Genomic DNA, 23,100 nt, shown 5'->3' on the forward strand with positions numbered 1-23,100 from the left:
TAAAGTTCTGATGTGGCATCGCGTTGGAATGAGAAAGTAAAGAGCATCGCTTGCGTGGAGTTGGAAAAGATTTTCTTTACTTGTATGGATAACGACGGTTCATAAAAACGTTAGTACTAAATGGCAGAATTCGTGATCTAAATGACATTTATTTCAGGCCTGTAATCTAGCAAGATTAATGTTTAGAAGGTTGAATTAATTTTCCAAAGTTGAAAACTATCTCCTTTCTGTTTGGACTTTCAATCTTCTTCTTTTGATTTTTTGTTTGTTTCAGTCGACCAAGGAATATGATACTTTCAAGTTTCAACACCATTTAGGAATAAATTATCAATGTTGGCTGCTAGACTTATCTAGTCATATACTGTGCTAATTAACAACTATGCGATTTATCTTACGGAAGAAGAAAAAAGAAAAAAAGTATGTGTTACGCTTTTCCTAAAATCTCATTATTTTCGGTTGACATATGCTGCATAACTAAATTTTCCTTCCCTGACTTTGCTATTGCATACTGAAAAGACATATGGATCTTTGTTGTGTTCTAGAAGTTAGGTGGTGATGGGGTGATTCGTGACGGCTCCTCCGGGGGCTTTAATGTTTTTAAAGTTTTCAAGTTCTCACATTTGCAAAAGTGATCTTGTTACAGGTAAGGGAAAAATATGGTCAAACACGTAAAAACCTTCTCCATTGTGATCTATTCTCTTTTAGGGTCTACTCTATAGATGTTTGCTTTTGCTTCATCAATTGTTATCAAATGTGTAAATCTAGCTTACGAAACACGACAAAAGATATGCCATAGTTTAAGATTTTTATTTTATTTTATTTTTTTGATAAATTTCATTTATTATAAAATAGAGATTACATGACTTCAAAAACATGAAGATCAAAGATCGAATTGCAACCAAAAGGTACTAATAAAGAGTAATCCGTGAAGAGAAGTAACGAATTACCAACAAGAGTACCAAGCAATCCGAAGATTGAAAAAATGGTTTTGGGAAGATAATCCAACCATTTTGATAAGGTTTTTTCTTCTTGAAGTTTAATAAATCACAATAAATTCAATTGTTTTGGATAGGATCCCTCGTAAACAGGTTCAGTCTATGCTAGTATGAGTCATGGGCATCTGAATGAAATAAGTGAGATCCAGAGAAAAAAGGTAGTTCACATGAATGAGTGGTTTATCTCTCGGAATCTTGGTGGGATCACCATGATGATTTACTCTCGTTCTAGATCGATTCTAGGGGTCGGTTTTATTAGGTCTTTTTTAAGTTCCTTTGTGGTGTTCAGGTTAGTTTACGGGCACCTTCGGCTAGTGCAATCTAGAAGCGAAGATAGAAAGACCGTGATATAGTTTTTCCACCCACACCAAAAGATTAGGGGATCCGCCGTTTCATTCAGTGATGGGGGATTCAGTGATATATGTAATTAATCGTTTGGGAGAGGGGCTGTCTGGGCTCTTCAGTTGGGTGATCGGAACGTCCAATTCTTGTGTTACGTTATTCTCTTTGAAACTTCCTCTACAACTGGTCCAGTTATCACAAACCGTAAATAAATAACCTCGGAGGTTGAAATCACAAGTAGATAGCTTCGCAACAAGCTGTACAACCCTCAAAAAAACACGGTTACAGCGACCAGGGACGGAGCCAAGACATGTATGCAGTGGGAACAAAAAAAAAATGCAAGTATAAGTTTAATTTTTGACCCATCAGCGTTAAATTTTTCAAATTTGCCATATAAATTTGCACCCGCAAGCCAGTCAAACTACCAAAAAAGACAATCTATTTTCACTGAAATTTCGAATCATTGGGGCCTATAAACCCCATATGCACAATCCCCTCCAAGCAAATACTATCTCCTCATATTTGATCAGATTACTAGGTTGCTACCACTAGTTATGGTGGTGAACCTTAGTTAAAACGTATACCATTGTCAGTTGGAAAGGCAGGGAACAACTGAAGTTCTGCATTTCGTATCTTTTTTTTTCCATGACATTCCCTTTTGCTAATACTAGGGCTTATAATGGAAATAAGCTCTTGAATTCACTGATTAGTTCTACATGTCCGATAAAGGATACTAAAAGTGCTTTCTTCATTATCTCACATGTAGAACATATGATTTAGTGTCTCCCTTCACTTAGAAAGTCAAGTAAGTAACTACCTCTTGTTTCTAAATTTTTAATGAAAAACCGATCACTACGGCCATCCAACAGAGTTAGCGAGCAAGCCAGATAACATGGAAGCGCTAGCAGACTAGAATGAAAGAGCTTCACATGCCCTGGAAAAACTTCAGTTGCTTTTTTTGACAACCAAGCGATGTACTACTTCCTTTGTCTAGTCCACCGGCATTACAATTGTACTTAGATTGGGTGGGATCTGTAGGACCTCGATGAAATTCATCTAAGTTGGCTAATTCCATGTCATATGGCTAGACGCACTCGTATACCATGAACATGGCTTGGATGAAAGAACGGCATAGAGTGAGAAAACTAGGATCTGCATTGACTCGACAAGCATTAAGAAAGGCAATGGGAAAGCTAGCAAAAAATGAAGGGGAACAGATGACTCACTAAGTAACGAGAGATTCAAAGAGAAGCAGAGAGCAAATAAGAGGTGAGTAAAGTATAAAAAATGGCCTTTGCGGAGAACTTTTGATCATCTCATGGTTGATCTCGGAGTTATCTCGTCTGAATAGATGAAGGAAGCATACTGGGTGGACAACTTGTAAGAACTAAAAGCATAGTCTCAATCGATCATATAAGAAAAAAGCGCTTTTTATAAGGCTTTCTACACTATTGTTCGGCTTGAACCTATTTTTGGGTCCACTTATCTTTCTTTTCTCGTTCCAACAACACTCTTTTTAGCTGAGTTGCACGATAGAGCCCTATTTGGAATTAGACGCCCATCTTCAACTAATCTCTGAAATCTTGAATCTGATGTGGATGTTATTCTGATCTAAAAGGAATTCGTTTCTGGAAGTAGCGTGAGCATTTTAAGAGATATTTTCTCTGATTAGCGAGGTCATTCACTAAATAAATTGAGGGTTTTCCTTTGACTTGAATGTCGATTGAAATGATATTGTCACGCTGGATTTGCTCCATAAAGTTATGGCTCTATCCGATAACGGGGTTTTGTTCTTCATATTTTATTTGTGTTTATATAGTTTGAAATATATTTGTGCCTGAACACGAAAAGCCTTGGTCACGACCAGCTCGCTTGACTATATGAGTATGTATAACTTCATCCAGTTTGGTATTCTTTTTGAGAATTCGGTTCATGTTGAGAGATATCAGGATTACTGTATAACAAAGAAGATAACATAGTATCCAAAGTCGTTAATAGATTGAGGACTTAATTGCTTATCTGAAAACGAGAGTAGTAGCTAGCTAACAAGGAGCAAAAGATGATGAAGTTGAGTAATAACCCCTTTCGGCTACGCACGCAATGATAGTGATCCATCTCTCAGGTTAGCTACTGACTTAGCTACGAAAGACGCTTATTCGTTATTCTAATTTTCATCGTCAAATAGTAAGTAATCCCCCCTTACCTATCTCAAGTCGCGCAAAGTCATGGCTTGTAAATGCAGGGTGTAATACCCACTCTAATAAATGTGAGATGTTAGTGCCGCATATTGATCGGGACCTTTTCAGCAATGGGCGCATCCTTGTAAGAATGAGGAATTCCTCTCCCAATAAGTCATAAAAGAGGAAGAATTGAAAAGTCACGAATGTGGATCCACTAGCTGACATCTAATCTAACCAAGCAAGCAAGGTCCTCCAAAAGCAACCAAAAAAGTCCCCGATAAATGTGGCGAAAATTTGAACGACCCATATAGCGACTCTTCATAAAAGTTAGAGCTAACATACATATGGAAATGAGTGTTATTGCGGGTATACCTCTTGCTTTATTAGGAATACTACGAACGATTACATAGATCGGCAAAAAATACCATTCAGGCACAATATGAGTTGGAGTGGACATCGGTTTAGTAGGTGTGTAACTGTCTGGATGCCTCAAGACATTAAGAGCATAAAAGATCCAAACAGATAAGAAGATAGCAAAAGCTACCCGCCCTACTAGATCCTTAACATACAAATAAGGATATAAGGAAATTTTTCACATTCTAGCATGTATACTTAAAGGATTGTTTGATCCATATTGATGCAATGATGCCGGATGAAAACACTGGCGCCTACTAAGATGAAAAGAAGTAAGCAATGAAGACTAACGAATAGATTGGCAACATAAAGCCAAATCACTGTAGTATCTTCGGGTACAGGTATTGCACTAACCAAACTTGTAATGGTAGTAGCTCCCTAAAAGCTCATTGTCTCCAAGGCAATACGTAGCCTATTGTTTGCGTGTAAAAACGATCCACGGGAGTTTCCTGTAAAAAGTGGAGGAGGCAAGTGCTCTCTAAAGCAGGTGCTCGAAGTAGCAAATATTCCATGGAATTCGACCGAGAAAAGCCATGAATCCTGAGTAAGTGAATATTATGGTTTAATTAGCATATTTTTCCTAGGAATTCAACTGATGAATACATCACTAGAATTACTTAATTGGTTGCTCTGCACTAGCATGTCGCATGTCTAGGAACCTTCAGATATGATGTGATCAGCATCATATGTTATTCTGGGTTAATTCCGACACTAGAGATGAATTCTGAATTCAAAAGAGATATTGAGCCGCTCAGCGTAACCAATGATATATATGGAATATTGAAAACTCTGCCTCAGAAACCTAATATTTTCGTCATATATTATTACTTTCATGAGGTTACATAACTGCAATTCACTTCTTGTGAAGATATAAATTTTCTACACTTCTGATATCGATCAGAGATACATAAATTTCCGATGTGATTTTACGAATATGACATTCGTTAAAAATCCACCATCAACACCTATAAAGGCATTCAATATCATGAGTAAGAAGATAACAACTCTGATATATCGAACAAATTCTTTAGGCCTTTTATAACTCGTGTAATATAAGCCACGGAACATGAGCATATATATGATGATGAAAAATATTGAAGCCCCGTCATGCATATATCATAGCAACCAACCCCTTTCAACATCTCTCATGATGTGTTATACGTTGTTGAAAGCTAGACCTACATGAAGCACGTAATGCATCACTACGAAGATATCGGTCACTATCTGAATGACTAAACACATACCAGCTATGACCCGAAGCCTCACTAGTAGCTCAAATTTCTCGGGGTTGGATAATCTATCAAATGTTGATTCAGTACGAAGGCAGTTAGTTATTTACGAATATAGAATAGTTGGTTCCTTACGGTCATCTCTCTTTTCTTACTCCCTCTTGACATAGAATTTCATAACTCTCCTGCCTCAGCAATATGGGCCTTTGGTTGACCAAAAAAAGGTTGTTGACCAACGGAAAGCATGGGAAAATAATTCATAAGAAGGAAGAAGAGCTAGTAACTTCCTAAAAGAGCTATGTTTTTAAATGACGAGGGTACCAAGTACATATTAATCTTTTTGATATTGACCTATTCCAGACATACCTTGTGTGTTCTAAATATAGAGAGGAATTGTCAAGAAGATGACAACGTACACTTGGTATATAGTGTAAGTTCAAAACCGAACCAATCATGGGATCATACCAAATATTTTATTAATGTACTAATGCGTTTACTTTATCATAATTAAAACAACAATTATAATACGGAAGTAAAGTAAATCACAAGATACAAGATTTTGTTAACGGGAAATCGGAAATGTATATAATTATCCCAATTTTTATTACTCTCATAATTAATCCGCTATACAAATATTACAACTAAATTCGTATAGTTGAGACCAAGTAAACTAACTGAAAATGCGGGGGTACCAAAACACACCACCAATTTTTTCTTAGGCAACCTGTATAAACTAAAGTCATATACAATTCCGAGAGTTACAACTTAATGAATCTCAATTAGAAATTATAAGAGTTTATATCTCTTTCTCTCACGATCAATATGTAAACGTATACAAGTTCGTGAACTAGATTATACCATGAGAAAACTTGGACGATTCCAAAGATCAATATCCAAGATCAATCAAGTCGTATCCAACAATTACGATGGACGTATCTACTTCGATTGATTTATGTACAACATGTGATATTTTAATGATAAAGATAAACAATATAATGCGGAAAAAGAAATACCACAGATACCGGAAATTTTGTTACCGAGGAAACCGACAAATGCAGGAAAAATCTCGGGACCTTGTCCTGATTCGAACACCAAACTGTATTAAGCAGCAACCGACTCTAGCCTACTATCAAAACTTCGGACTGGAATGTAGTTGATACCAAATCCACCATCACAGTAATTCAGTTACAATCATGCTCCTTACACCTCTTGAATCGCACAGAACTCTGCGCAATTGATTCCCTTACCTGACGTCCTTTACAGCCTAAGATTTGCTTCAATTCAATTAAAGGCTTTAAACTAATCTCCCTCCCACAGATGAGCCTATATGTGATTTCCATTTTGATCAAAAGATCAAGGTGAGGTAGAAAATCGTTTGCAATAGACAAGGTCTAGAAAACCTCAAAATCCGGTACTTACGACTCCCGAAAAGCATCCTAGATTATTATTCACCTCACAGGTAAAACCTACTATGATTTCAACAAAGAATCGTTATAGAGGAATATACATGTGGAATCACAAAGTCTGAGACGAAGAAACTTTGCGATTTCTATCTATCTTGCCTGATCAAAGTGAGACTCAATGATCAGTAGCAAGATCAGGATACACGAATTATCAAGATGAAGATAGTTGGATGTGGCTTTACGAATCCCTAAGCGCAGTCTTTTTAGTCGCTAAATCTAAAAAGGTTTAAAGGGGAGGACGAGTCTAATTTACAACCAGGACACGCAAGAAAAGTGTCGGGGATTCAAAGATCACAGTTGATTGAGGTTCTTCTTATATAAATTTTCAAAATCAAAGTTTGATTTAGATTTAAGTTAAGGTAGCTTTGGAATCAAGCAATCAATATCCACCGTTAGATGAATCATTGATTTGAGATTAACACAGCAAAATATACATTATGGGTAGGATGGACCATAATCGAACCATGTACAGTGACTTGTTCATGAAAGGTTAGCCGAAACTATCCATATGAACTATAAGCTTAACCATTTTCATATAACACTTTAAGACTTTAATCTTGAGTCACAACCATCGGATATAATGTGATCAACTATGTCTAGATGTGTTTTTTTGAGAGTTGTTTAAATGTCGATCATCTCATAGAAATAATTCAGATGCATCCGAAAGTATTCGACAGGGTAAGTATGTGTACCTACTTCCAATTCGTGAGTTATTTTTTCATGGTACGTGTACCGGGTTTGTATGCCCTTAAGACAAAAACGAGTTCAGGAGTTCACAGAACTTTTTCAGTATGCATACTAGGTATGTGTACCAACCTGAGTTCACAGAACATTTTGGGTTTGCATACTTGGTATGTGTACCAAAATTCGTTGCGGAATATCTACACCGGTACGTGTACTGGGTATATGTACCACGGATCTGGACCTATAAAAGTTTCGCCAGTGTGTAAGATGGTACGCGTACTGTCCTGTATCCAGATTTACAGTAGTTCTATATCTCTCTAATAATCAATTTGAAACATTCCCGAATAACATCAATGACTGTTCCAGGATATTTTCAAATGATTAACTTGAATCATAATTTAGGTCATAAACAACAAACTATTCTTAACCAAATTCATCAACTTCGAACAAATGTTCTTAAGCTTAGTCAACATATTTCGAGAATGATTAATCAAAATAAAATTGAATCGAAATTTTTATTGTGCATGTAAAGTCCACTTTAGTCATGCGACATAGTCTCATAGATAGAAAGGTGAAAACTTGAGTAATAGGTGGTTCAATCTTCACTTACCTTTTGTTGATAAAGTTCTCCAAAAGCTTCGGTTGATTTTCTCCTTCAAACGGTAGAACGTAGTGATGTCTGCTACTCAGCTACACACTTTTATCCTAATCGGAGACTTGACTAAAGTAGACTAGAAATCAGGACATAGTTTTGATCAACTAAATTTGACAACAAGCTTGATATAGCAACACTTATGAGTTCGACCGAGCAATGCTCTAACAATCTCCCCCTTTGTGAATTTTAGTGACAAAAGTAGTAATACATATGGATCAAAAAATAAAGCTTCAAAACTCCAGAATCAATCATGTTTGATTTCCTTGTTTCTTCAACTCCTTGAATTCTTCGTTACTTCAAGTTGTCAATGATTCTGAACTTGTTCAGCTTAGCATCGTCATTGTTGAATATCCGTAGCGATAACAACTTTGAAAACAAATATTCTCAATCGTTGTTATACAGAAACATATTATTATTATCTTCTCCAAAGCTCAATTGTATCACAACTTCGAAGTAATACTACGGTGATATGTTTCTCCCCGTTAGTCAATACTTACATCATTTGCATAATAGGTGAAAACTATAGATGTTGATTATCTCCCTCTTACATAATGATCCGTAAACCATATGTATGTAGTGTGAAACTACTAATTAATTCTCCTCCTTTTGTCGATAAAAATTGGCAAAGGTATGAAAATAATGGGATCACAATGAATTCTAACAAAAGATACTTCAAGACTTAAAAGGAACACATATAACTTTAATTTAGATGATATCACAGAGTATAAAATACTTAATGTCTCATCTAGGAGATCATCTAGGAGATGTAAAATACAAGCTTCCCTATTATATTCCACATCCACTCTCCCCACAAAGATATATCAATTAAGCACAAGTTCAAAAAGAACTCTCCCCCATTTGATGTATTTCCCAAGAGAACAACATGAGTGACCTTACTTTAGTAAAAATAAGGATTTTATCGGACATTAACAAATTACATGGATTTGTATCCTAAACATCGACATAAATTAAACTCAACGCCAGTTACGAACAAGGAGACAATTTAATTGATATGACTCAACATAAGAAAATCTTATGGAGTTGATAATGCAATAATTACACAAGAGTGTGACCACAAGTATATCAATACTGCTAAAATTATCATAAAGTTTATTCTATTTTAGTTCATAAAACTTAATAGATTTAACTTTTGAGCATATATGAGATATCAGTTCAATTCACAAAAAGTACAGGACACATATATCTCATAAGACTTTGCAATACATGACACCAATAATGATTAAATAATGCAAGTTCATCTTCCAAAAACTCTAGAATTTAAATAAATAAATCTAACAACATGCAAGATGAAAATCGTTGGAAATAGCATACCAAACCCTAGTTATCCTTCTTGGACACAAGAATAAATTCTCACAATTAATTTCCTAGTAAACGAAAGAGGGAAAAATTGCAACTCATATGTAATCCGCGACTTTAGATTTGAGTGAACCAAGATCAACAGTTGCTTTTCCCAACTCTGTTTTAAGGAGCTCCAGATCCTTTTTAGCCGCAGAAAATTGATCGAACACAACTCCAAATTCTCTCATAAGATTTCCAACCAAATCGGTGGACATCTGAACCGTTTTTTTTTCATGCATGTTCTTGAGCAAAGTAACAAGATATGGTGACAGGATTATCGTAAAACTCAACAATTCATGTGGTAGCACCAACCTCCATCTTCTTGTTATCTTCCATTTTCTTGTTGTCTTCCCCTGTGTTGTCTGACGTCCCAGAAGTATTCATAACTTATGAAAATTCACGAGTTATATTGAATAATAAAACTGAGTCAGACTGAATAAATTCAATCAAACAGGCATAAAGTTCAGGCCTGAGCCACAAGCACAAGCCAAAGATTCTACCACACCTGCAACTCTAATCCTAGTTCAATTTAACCAACCTTATTCTAACATTGATCATTATACAAATAAATTCACTTAAAACAGAATTTTACAATTCACAACTGAAACTAACTTTACCTGCAAAAGCAGTAACAAGCTGTCCCCTAAAGATTCACTCAACACCTTCATCTAACCCTCATTCCCAATTTCAAATCATTCTCAAAGCATACAACCCAACTCAGCTTGTACAAATACAAACTCAAGAGTTCCGCACAAATCACAAACTACTTTAACTAAGTTCAGCTCAACGTATTCACCGTTATGACCTCTTCCTTATCCTCAATTACACTCTCACCTGCAATTACCACTTCAACCTATCTTCAGGCTTGAGCTAAAGTTCAACCATTCCCCTACAGTTTCAACAACACCTCTCATCACCAGTTCATTCCACTCATCTAAAACTTAGTTGCAACTGACACAACATAACTCAACACTTCAGTTTTATCTGCAAATATTCAGTACATAATCAATACACCTTGAACAACAACATCACTATCACTTCAGGTAACCCATAACATACCTTCATCAATTCAATTCCATAATAAACATCAACTTCTACATTCCATACATATCATCCTCAACACAATTCAATACTCAAATTCAAATTTCAACAACTAAGAACTTAACAACATCCATTGAATTGTCACCAGCAGCTCAAACCCATGAACCCCAAGTCTTCATTTAATTGAGAACCCTAACTGAAATTGCTTCTTTCTTCTTTCAACACCAGTTCCATCTTTAAAAAAAACTAAAGCCATGAAGTTCGAATCCATTAATCAACCAATTCTAAACCTCAATTAAACCAAACTCTGACTTATCAAATTGACAACTAACTGTGTTCTTCTTCAAAACTAAACCCATAACCTTCATCTTCACATCATATCAGTAAAACCCATCTTCAATCAGGATTTTAAACCTTCAATTTCATCTTCCCTGACTTTTCTTACAAACCCTAATTCTTCAATTTCTCAAATAGAATTCCCAAATTAACACCACAAACTTCTTGTTCATGACATGTTCCTCAAAACCCATCCTTAATTTCATCTTAATCATCACCAAATCGAACTCTTAATTCTTCTCTGAGGTTGTCCAGAGAAACCCTAACTCTAACTTCTTCGATTCACCATCAAAACAACTTCAGAACCTTGATTCAACATAACCCCTTCTTATTCATCTATCAGCAACACGATTCACATCTTAATCCCACTCAAAACTTAACTTCTGGAATCACATCTTCTTTCCGTGCTCAATCAACCACAGCATAATCACTTACTCCTTCGAACCCTCAAACTACACACTTCCTAATAATCATTCATCTCAAATTTATGCTCAACTGAAATCGACAGAAAGATAAGAAGAGGAAGAAAAGAGAAAAGAGAAAAGAAGAAGAAAGAGAAAGAAGAAGATAAGAATGAACTCTTCTCGATCGGTTTGGTGGAGATAAGACCAACCAAAAATGATAAAGGAACTATCCCACATGATATGGGGAGCCACAACGTGTCCTTGTTGCATCAAAAGCATTTTCCAGAAATGACGATTTTACCCTTCATATTGTCTTGATGTTTTCTTGTTCGTCCGGTATCTGATTCACACGCTCGAGTAGTCCATTTCGCATAACTTTTCGAGATCTAATCGATGGTACTAGTTTCGTATATAGATCGTTGTTAGATTAATTTCTAATAACTAACATCCGTGTTAAACTAATCGAGTCATTATCGGCTAATTCGTTACTTGACTGGTCTAATAGCGTTGACGAGATTGAGGGTCTTTACATTAACCACATTCATCATTATTCTTAACAAAAGTCAAAAGATGATCATGTGAAAATCACCTGGTAACACCTCATGATTTGTGTGAGACAGTCATTTGATGTAGGCTCGGAACATTTCGTATTCATCATTCAATCACTTGAAAATTGCTTATAAGCTATTAGGTTGGGTGAGACAGTTATTGTCGTCTTCTAAGAATGTTTCAATGATTGATTATGGGATTTAACAGCTAAAACCCATGTCTGGATACATTACGGTTTGTGTACTTAGTGTACGAACTATTTTGACGGAATTCAGGTTCGGAAGTTTGCATACCCGTTCGCAAACATATTCAACTGTTTAAGTCAGGATACTTAAGTTTGCATACCCGTTCGCAAACTGATTTAACTGTTGAAGTCCGGGAACCAAGTTTGCGTACCCTTTCGCAAACGGTTTCAACTGAGTTCCGTCCGGAGCTAAAGTTTGCGTACCCGTTTCAAAGCTGTCGGCTTGTGATCAAGGTCTGAAACTTAAGTTTGCGTACCCATTTGCAAACTTAGGTGGTTCAGGTTCTTAAATCGGTTAAGTATGATTTCATACTCATGAACAAATACATTTATATATTAAGGAATGCAATCTTTGCAAGCAGTGGCTAAAATGTTCATGAACTGATTCTTTTGAATCAATCCGATTTTGCTTCAATTGTGTCTTGTATACTTCTATGATAATATAAACAATTGAACAACTCTATGAGTAACACAATTAGATTCATTTGATTATCAATTGATCTAGAAGTGTTAAGATGAACAAGGTTAAGAGAAAACTGTTCATATGGCTAACTTCGGTTAACTGTTATTGGGACAACTCAATGTACACGTTTAGGTACGGTTACCCATATCTAAATGAAGGTATATTTCATTCGTGTGTAACAAGCTAAAAGACCATCTAACGGTGGAAATATATTAGCTTGAATCTTGAATCAGGTTTCATCTAACGGTGAATATTAATTGCTTTGTTCCAAATCTATCAAACCCTAATTTGAAGACTATATAAGGGAGAACTCTAGCAACTGGGAAACATAATCCCCACACCTCTCATGTGATACTAGTTGCGACTAAAGTCGATTCTCCTTTAACCTAGGTTTTCCCTAAAACCATTATAGGTTAACGACTTAAAGACTTCGTTGGGATTCTGAAGCCAGACCTAACTATTTTCTCTGTAATTTATCTCAGGTGAGTTACTGAAGGAAGGAGAAGTAGAAAACTTACTTGTACATAGTTGTTTCCTTGTCCTTCTAATGCATCGTATTAATCGGTTAATCTGCATTTTGAGATCAGAAATCCAATGATCAATTCTTTTCTGAAGGTTCGTAACTGTGCAGTTATGAGTCTTTGGAAAAGCTTTCTTCGAATTGAAGTTATCTTTCCTTTTCCCACACAATTTGAGAGTTGCAGCATAACTAATAATTTGGTCAAGGACTTTTGTAAAACAGAAATTCTCTCTCTCTCAGTTACTGATGAAAACTCTTTTGAGAAACTTTTTGTATGGAAACAAGACTCTACATTAGACGGTTTTATTTTAGATTTATTCTTGACAGTTTCTTCTGACATTCCTGTTTACGTTGGAGATATTTTTTCTGAGATCTAACGAGATCATGTTTACTTCTCCTTTGTATACTGAAATTTCTGACATACTGAGATACATGAAGATTTTTACTTTCTAGAGAAATTTATGGAGATCACACTGAGTTATCTTTTACATGACCACATAATGGTTTTAGTTGTATCTCTTTTTCCAAGTTCTCAATCGTTGAAAGTGCTTGAATCAAATCATCCTTTGATTCATTTAATTTTGTTTTCAATAGTGTTAGAGCACTGCTCGGTCGAACTCGCAAGCGTTGCTATCTCAAGCTTGTTTGTCAAGTGTATGTGTTAAAACTATAAGTCTTGATTTTCAGTCTACTTATAGATATGTCTCAGATTACGATAAAATGTGTAGTTGATCTTTAGACTTCACGACGTTAGTCGATTGAAGACAAAGATCTACTAAGGGGAGCTTGGAGAAACTTCATCAACAAAAGGTATGTGGAGACTTAAACTCATCTATCACTCAGAAGTCTATTCCATTCTATCTCTTATTGAGACTAAGTCGTATAACTATATAGACTTTTACATTATACACATTTGATATTTCAAGCTGAGTTTAACTCGTTTATATCTTTCTCGAAATATGTGTTGGAAAGCTTTTTGGTTTAACTACTTTCGTCATTATTCGTGACGAGTTTAGTTGGAAACAATTTATTTGTTGGAAACTAAATAATGAGTCAAAAGATGATCATGTGAAAATCACCTTGTAATATCTTACACAACTTGTGTGAGATAATCATTTGATGTAGACTCGTAATGTTTCGTATTGATCATTCGATCACTTGAAACTTACTTATAAGCTAACAGTTTGTGTGAGACAGCTATTGTCGTCTTCTAAGGATGTTTCAATGATTGAAATGGGAGTTTAGAATAAATAACCATTGTATGGATATAACACAGTACGCATACCAGTATGCAAACTGTTGTAAGTATGATTCAGGTCCGGGAACCAAGTATGCATACCCGTATGCGAACGGTTTTAACTGTCAAAGTCCGGGAACCAAGTTTGCATACTGTTTCACCTGAATTCTGTCTGGAACGACAGTATGCATACCCGTTTGCGAACTGTCAGAAATGATCGAAGTACGGAACTTAAGTTTACGTACCCATTTGCAAACTTATGTCGTTACGTTCTAAAATCGGTTAAGTATGATTTCATACTCATGAACAAATACATTTATATATTAAGGAATGCAATCTTTGTAAACCATGGCTAAAGTGTTCATGAACTGATTCTTTTGAATCAATCCGATTTTGCTTCAATTGTGTCTTGTATACTTCTATGATAATATAAAAAATTGAACAACTCTATGAGTAACACAATTAGATTCATTTGATTATCATTTGATCTAGAAGTGTTAGATGAATGTGGTTAATAGAAAAGTGTTCATATGGCTAACTTCGGTTCACTGCTATTGAGCCAACTCAATATACACGTTTAGGTACGGTTACCCATATCTAAATAAAGGTATATTTCATTTGTGTGTAACAAGCTGAGACCATCTAACGGTAGAGATATATTGCTTTGGTTTTAATCAACTTAGCTTGAATCTTAAATCAGGATTTCATTTAACGGTGAATATTGATTGCTTTGTTTCAAAGCTATCAAACCCTGATTTGAAGATTATATAAGAGAGAACTCTAACAACTGGGAAACCTAATCCCCACACCTCATGTATGATACTAGTTGCGAATAGAGTCGATTCTCCTTTAATCTAGGTTTTTCCTAAAACCATTATAGACGACTTAAAGACTTCATTGGGATTGTGAAGCCAGACCCAACTATTTTCTCTGTAGTTGCGTGTTCTGATCTTACTTGTTCTATCGTATTGAGTATTATCTTCTCTAAGATTTGCTCGAGATGTATCTCTGATAGGTAAGATATAAAAAGTAATCAGAAAGCTCTTCGTCTCATTCTTTGTGGTTCCACAATAACTTGTTCTACTATCATATAGTTAAGTTATTGTGAGGTGGTTGATATTTATAGGCTGTTCTTCGGGAATATAAGACCGGATTATCAATTGGTTCATGTTCACCTTGATTTATCAAAAGATGGAACAAAACTTCATAGGTATTTCTGTGGGAGACAGATTTATCTATCAGAATAGACTTTTATGTGGGAGACATATTTGTTTATAAAGTCTTCGACTTTGGGTCGTAGCAACTCTTAGTTGTGGGTGAGATCAGCTAAGGGAATCAAGTGCATACAGTTCTGTTGGGATTCAGAGGTGTAAGGAACGCGATTGTACCTTAATCGGTGTGAGACTTGGTTAGGGCTCAACTACATTCCAGTCCTAAGTTAACTTGTAGTGGGATAGTGTTTGTATCGGCTTAATACAGTGTGGTGTTTAAATCTGGACTAGGTCACGGTGTTTTTATGCATTTGCAGTTTCCTCGTTAAAAAAACTTCTGGTGTCTGTGTTATTTCTTTTCCGCATTATATTTATTTACATAATTGAAATATCACAGGTTGTGCGTAGTTCAATTAAATGGTAAATCCAACCTTTGATTGTTGATTGAAATTGGTTGACACTTGAACATTGGTCTTTGATACCGTTCAAGTTTTTTTTTTTTTTTTGATAACTGGAGCTTTTTATTGATTATATATTATCAGGCTCAATATACCTGAATAACAAAGATGCAATATGCATTGTATCATGACTGAATTCCTCAATCACTAGTATGTCTTTCCTTACCAATTTGGAAATGGAATCAGCTAGATGATTAAACTTTCTACTGACATGACTAACTTTAGAAAACTGAAAAGAATCTAATATGAGTTTAATATCTCTGATGAGTTTTCTATTCTCCCATCTCACAGGAAGGGTATTATTATTAATAGAGTTAACAACAGCTTCCGCATCTGCAACCCAGTTAATCTTGTCCAGTTCCATCACTTTAGACCATTGCAAACCCTCCAACACTGCTCTACATTCTCCAGCTTCAGCATCAATCACTCCAGATGCATAGGATCCTTTGAAACCAGAGCATTCACCTGCAGTATTGTATAAAACAACACCAGAACCGCAATCGTTAGTGTCCTGGTCAAAAGAATCATCAACATACAATTTAAAAATCTCTGGATATTTCGCTTAACTATTATTAGCAGGTCTATCATGTGATTATAATATAGTAGCATCTCTAGAACTTTCATCTATAGTATCATGCAATGAAGAATTATAGCTAATCAGGTGATATTTAATATTAGAGATAGTGTGAAATGGATTTAAAGACTTATCCTGGAAGATGCAGTCGCATTTGTCCTTCCAAATTATCCAGCTACCAACCATTAGTAGAGATCTCCAGTTGTGCATATCAACCATAGTAGCATTTTGTACCATCAGTTCAAGTTGTTTCTCATAATAATCAGGCTCACGGATTTTGTCTGTTTGATTTGCTGATTACATTGAGAAACAGAGATATATTTCTTGGATATATTTCCTTGATTGAGTCTGACTGTCTAGTTGATTCTCTTGGAATTATATTGGAGTTAGTCCATACAGATTTCTTAATGAAATATTGGGTGTGGTTGTTAGACCCCCACTTTTTCAAATAGCTTTTCTCTCATTACTTTCCTCAAATGTTTTCTCAAGAAAAACATAACTTCTCTCTTTTGCTTGAAGTAGTTCTTCAATAAGGGTAACTATATCATAAAGAAAGTATTGAAAGCACGTTTCTTTGTCAAAGTCTTTGACGATAAGAGCACAAACAATTTTATTTACAGGTTTATCATGATAGTTAATGAACCTATTATGTAACTGTTTCCTAAGGAAGTTTGATGATATACTCAGTTGTACACACAAGAGAGATGTATTACCGGATAATCAAACATCCTTTCCCTGCAGTTTTTAATTATGGGAAGTACGTACAATGAGTCTTTTCTTGGTAAATTTAAAATCATACTTTGACTCATTAATTACAAGTTTAATAGGTTTCAAACACAAACTTACTAGGTTTTATATGTTTGCCTACTCTGATACTAATTGAAAATTTTGGGGGGGGGGGGGGGGGGTTACCAAAATACACCACCAAATTTTTTTAGGCAACTTTTATGGACTAAACTTATATACAATTCCGAGAGTTACAACTTAATGAATCTCAATCAGAAATTATATGAAGAGTTTATATCTCTTTCTCTCACAATCAATATGTAAACGGAGACAAGTCCGTGAATTAGATTTTACCGTGAGACTACTTGGAAGATTTCAAAGATCAATATCTAAGATCAATCAAGTCGTGTCAAACAATTACGATAGACGTATCTACTTTGATTGATTTACGTACAACATGTGATATTTCAATTATAAAGATAAACAATATAATGCGGAAAAATATATAACACAGACACCATAAATTTTGTTAACGAGGAAACCGCAAATGCATAAAACCCCGGGACCTTGTCCATATTTGAACACCAAACTGTGTTAAGTCGCTACAGACTCTAGCATACTATCAAAACTTCAGAATGGAATGTAGTTGAGACCGAATCCACCGTCACGGTAATTCAGTTACAGTGATGCTCCTTACGCCTCTTGAATCTCGCAAGACTCTGCTCAATTAATTCCCTTAGCTGGCGTCCTTTACAGCCTATGAGTTGCTTCAACTCAATTAAAGACTTTAAACCAATCCGCCTCCCACATATAAGTATATATGTGATTTCCATTCTGATCAAAATATCAAGGTGAGATATGAAATCGTTTGCCATAGACAAAGTCTAGCAAACCTCAAAATCCGGCACTTACGACTCCCGAAGAGAACCTTAGATTATTATTCACCTCACAAGTAAAACCTACTCCGATTTCAACAAAGAATCATTATAAAGGAATATACATGTGGAATCATAAAGTCTGAGACGAAGAAACTTTGGGATTTCTATATATCTTGCCTGACCGGAGTGAGACTCAACCATCAGTATCAAAATCAGGATACACGAACTATCAAGATAAAGATAGTTGGACCTGGCTTCATGAATCCCTTTGTGAAGTCTTTTTAGTCGCTAAATACAAAAAGGTTTAAAGGAGAGGACGACTCTAATTTAAAACTATGACACACAAGAAAAATGTCGGGGATTCAAATACCCCAGTTGATTGAGGTTCTCCTTATATAGATTTTCAAAATCAAAGGTTACGTTAGATTTAAGCTAAGGTAGCTTTGGAATCAAGCAATCAATATCCACCATTAGATGAATCTTTAATTTGAGATTAACACAACAAAATATACACTCTGGTTAGGAAGGACTATAATCGAACCGTGTACAATGACTTGTTCATGAAAGGTTAGCCGAAACTGGCCAGACGAACTATAAGCTTAACCATTTTCATATAACACTTTAAGACTTTAATCTTGAGTCACAACCATAGGTTATAATGTGATCAAATATGTCTAGATGTGTTTTTTAGAGAGTTGTTCAAATGCCGATTATCTCATAGAAATAATTTTGATGCATCTGAAAGTATTCGACATGGTAAGTATGTATACTTGGTACGTGTACCTACTTCCAATTTGTGAGTTATTTTGTCATGGTACGTGTACCGGGTTTGTATACCTTTAAGACAAAAACGAATTCAGGAGTTCACATAACTTTTTTGGTATGCATACTAAGTATGTGTACCAACCTGAGCTCACGAGTTCACAGAACTTTTTAGGTTTGCATACTTGGTATGTGTAACAAAACTCATTTCCTAACTATAGCTACGCCGGTACGTGTACTAGGTACATTTATTGCGGCTCCGGACCTATAACACTTTCGCTAGTATGTAAGCTGGTACGTGTACTGTCCTGTATCTAGATTTACAATAGTTTTATATCTCTCTAATAATCAATTTGAAATATCCCCGAATAACATCAATGACACATATTACTATTCCAGGCTATGTTCAAATGATTGACTTGAATTATAATTTAGGTCATAAACAATAAATTGTTCTTAACCAAATTCATCAAGTTTAAACAAATGTTCTTAAGCTTAGTCAACATATTTCGAGAATGATTAATCAAGATAAACTTGACTCAAAATTTTATGTTGTGCATGCAAAATCCACTTTAGTCATGAGACATAGTCTCATATATAGAAAGGTGAAAAAATGAGTAATAAGTGGTTCAGTCTTCACTTACCTTTTGTTGATGAAGTTCTCCAAAAGCTTTGGCTAATCTTCGCCTTCAAACGGTAGAACGCAGTGATGTCTGATGCTCAACTACACACTTATATCATAATCCGAGACTTGAATAAATATAGACTAGAAATCAAGACATAGTTTTCATCAACTAAATTTGACAAGAAGCATGATATAGCAAGACTTGTGAGTTCGACCGAGCAATTCTCTAACACTAACTCCAAGCGTACTACCGATCTGGTCAATGCACGTGAATCCTAAGATAAATTCCATTGTATTAAGTCGCTTCACCTTCTTTGAAGACTTATATTACTCAACTCATTTGGATCGTGTTCCGAAACATTGAAGGACTAATCTGTTTTAGTAACCACTATATTCAGTCTCACGGATCAACAAGTAAATCATACATATGTTGAGTTACAATGGTTCTTCTATTTAAATAATATAAACTTATTTATATCGGTTTAGATCAACTAAAATCAAGATTATGGAAGTAATCCAATCTTATTTTACAGTCTGTCAAATTCGATTTCTGAATAGAAACATCAAGTGATAGATTGTCGCTGTATACAACAAGCTATAAAAGGTATATGCAAGATAAACGAGCTTGTCAGATCCCAGTCAATCAAGTGTGCACAAAGTATCACGAAGATGATAATACCAATAAAAAATCTTCTAGTCTTCAAACCTTTAGTCTTCAAAGTACCTACATAAACAACTTGATTCCAGTTATGATCGACCATGCACAAAACAAAGTCTATTAACAATGGATGATCAAAAGTCATATCTTCAGATCTTGAATCAAAAGATCAAATTTGAAATCGTTGATCCTTGAACTAGTTCGAGTGACCTTATATCAGAAGAAAATGATCACAGAATAAACACACTAGATTTATCAAGGGATACTAAATAAATAATCGTTAGTCGATCAAATAAATAATCGAAAACTAATAATAATTGAAAACGCAAGGTGAAAAAACGGGGGTCTAACAACCACACCCAATATTTCGCTTAGCAATCTGTATGGACAAACTCCAATATACTTTTATGAGAATCAACTAGACAGTTAGGCTCAATCAATAAAAAGTATATCAAAGAGTTTATATCTCAATCTCTCGCTTTAATCTTTACTCAAGCAAATAGAAATCTGCGAGTCTTTATCAAAGAGAGATAACTTGGATGGTACCAAAGACCAATATCCAAGTGTCAATCAATTTAAATCAACAACCAAAAGGTCGGATATTCTAATTGATTGATCAACGCACAACCTGTATTATTTCAATTATATAAGCAAATATAATGCGGAATAGAAATAACACAGACACCAGAATTTTGTTAACGAGGAAACCGCAAATGCAGAAAAACCCCTGGACCTAATCCAGATTGAACGCACACTGTATTAAGCCGCTACAGACACTAGCCTACTCCAAATTAACTTCGGTCTGGATTGTAGTTGAACCACAATCAATCTCACACTGATCCAAGGTACAGTTATGCTCCTACGCCTCTGATCCCAGCATGATACCACGCACTTGATTCCCTTAGCTGATCTCACCCACAACCAAGAGTTGCTACGACCCAAAGTCGAAGACTTTAATAAACAAATCTTTATTACACAGAAAATTCTATGATAATAGATAAATCCGTCTCCCACGAATATACCTACGAGTTTTGTTCCATCTTTTGGTAAATCAAGGTGAACAGGAACCAATCAATAATACCAGACTTATATTCCCGAAGAACAGCTTAGTATTATCAATCACCTCATAATAATCTTAATCGACGCAGCGAAAAAGATATTGTGGAATCACAAACGATGAGACGGAGTTTGTTTGTGATTACTTTTCTATCTTGCCTATCGGAGATATAAAATTTCAAGCCAATTATTTCAATTGTACTCATATGATAGAAGATGCAAGATCAGATCACACAACTACAAGAAAAGTAGTATCGGTCTGGCTTCACAATCCCAATGAAGTCTTTAAGTCGTTAACCTGGTTTAGAAGAAGAAACCAAAGGTTAAAGGAGAATCGACTCTATCTTAGCACAACTAGTATCACACAGAATGTGTGGGGATTAGGTTTCCCAGTTGCTAGAGTTCTCCCTTATATACACTTTCAAATTAGGGTTTGCAATCAATGTTAGCTTAGTAACAAAGCATTTAATATTCACCGTTAGATGAAAACCTGATTAGATTCAAGCTAATATTTCTCAACCGTTAGATCGAAAACTTAGATTGTCACACACAAATGAAAAGTCTAATTTTGGGTTTATGAGCCGTACCCAAACAGTAACATTTGTTGGTTCAAAAATTCAACCAAATGGTTAGCCATATGATAACTCTCATATCAACCTTATTATTCTTCACCATAACTAGTTCAAATGACTCAAATAAACTAGTTAGAGAGTTGTTCAATTGCTTAGATATTATGTAACTACACAAGACACAATCGAAACAAAAACGGTTTGATTCACTCGAATCAGTTCATGAACTTTATAGCCACGGTTTGCAAAAGCATTTCTTAGTTTAAATAAACATGAGTTCAAGAAAAACCGGTTTTAGATATAACCTGCTCAAGTTCGCGGACTGGGTTCGCGGACTTAAGCTCATGGAATGAGTACACGAACTCCAGCAAAAATTCTCGGGTCGAGAACTTCCACTGAGTTTGCGGACTTAGTTCGTGGACTTTGGCTCACGCCACTTCCAGTTCTCTTGATCAACAAAGTTCGCAAACTTTGGTTCAAGGAATAAGGACTTATACATATATGTGTTTCCACAATAATGTTTATATCCAACCAATGGTTATGTAATCTAAACTCTCATTTCAATCATCGAAACATTCTAAGAGGACGGATATAGCCGTTATTCACAGACCATTTTTCGTCCGAGCAATTTTCAAAGTGATTGAAACATAATCATGACTTTCGTTACTAGGTAAAGATGAATTCGGCTAAAGCGAAAGCTTACCAACACATATTTCGAGAAATAGATAGGCGAGATAAACTCGGCTCGAAATAGCAAATGTGCATAATGAAAGTCTATATATCAAAACGACTTTTGTCTCAAGAGTAGGAGATAAAATATATAGACTTTTGAGTGACAGATAAGTTCAAGTCTCCATATACCTTTTAGTCAATGAAGATCCACCAGTTCCTTGAGTAGTCCTTCGTCTTGTGTGATGATTGCCATGGAGTTCTTGAGCTCAACTATACTTTATATCCTACTCCGAGACCTTTATCTATGTAGGCTAGAAATCAAGACTTATAGTTTTGATCACTAACATTGACAAACATGCTTGAGATAGCAACACATGCGAGTTCGACCGAGCAGTGCTCTAACAATCTCCCCCTTTGTCAATTTTAGTGGCAAAACGATTAATACATATGGAATGCAAAAAATAAATAAATAAACTTTTGTAGCTCATATTCCACATGCCTAATCTTCAACATTACTCGAAATCTTCGTCACTTCCAAGTACTCCAATGATCCCAAAGGTTGTAAGTTTAGCATCATCGTTGTTGAAAATCGGTAGTTATAACAACAAGAAAACAATAGTTCTCAATCATTGTTATACAGTGTCATAGTATCATTATACATCGTCAAAGTTCAACTGTATCACAACTTCAACAACAATACTATGGTGATATGTATCACTCCCCCTTAGTCAATACTCCATCTCACATGGAAACCACTCCCCCTTACATAATGATCCGAAAACCATATGTATTTGTA

The 23,100-nt window shown here is 35.4% G+C and overlaps 1 pseudogene; it reads right to left on the reverse strand.

Moving 5' to 3' along the window:
• Window positions 1–3,731: 3,731 nt before the first annotated feature.
• On the reverse strand, window positions 3,732–5,301 carry LOC113315638 (annotated as a pseudogene).
• Window positions 5,302–23,100: the final 17,799 nt, after the last annotated feature.

This window comes from Papaver somniferum, chromosome 10, assembly GCF_003573695.1.
Source record: "Papaver somniferum cultivar HN1 chromosome 10, ASM357369v1, whole genome shotgun sequence".
NCBI classification, from domain to species: Eukaryota; Viridiplantae; Streptophyta; class Magnoliopsida; order Ranunculales; family Papaveraceae; genus Papaver; species Papaver somniferum.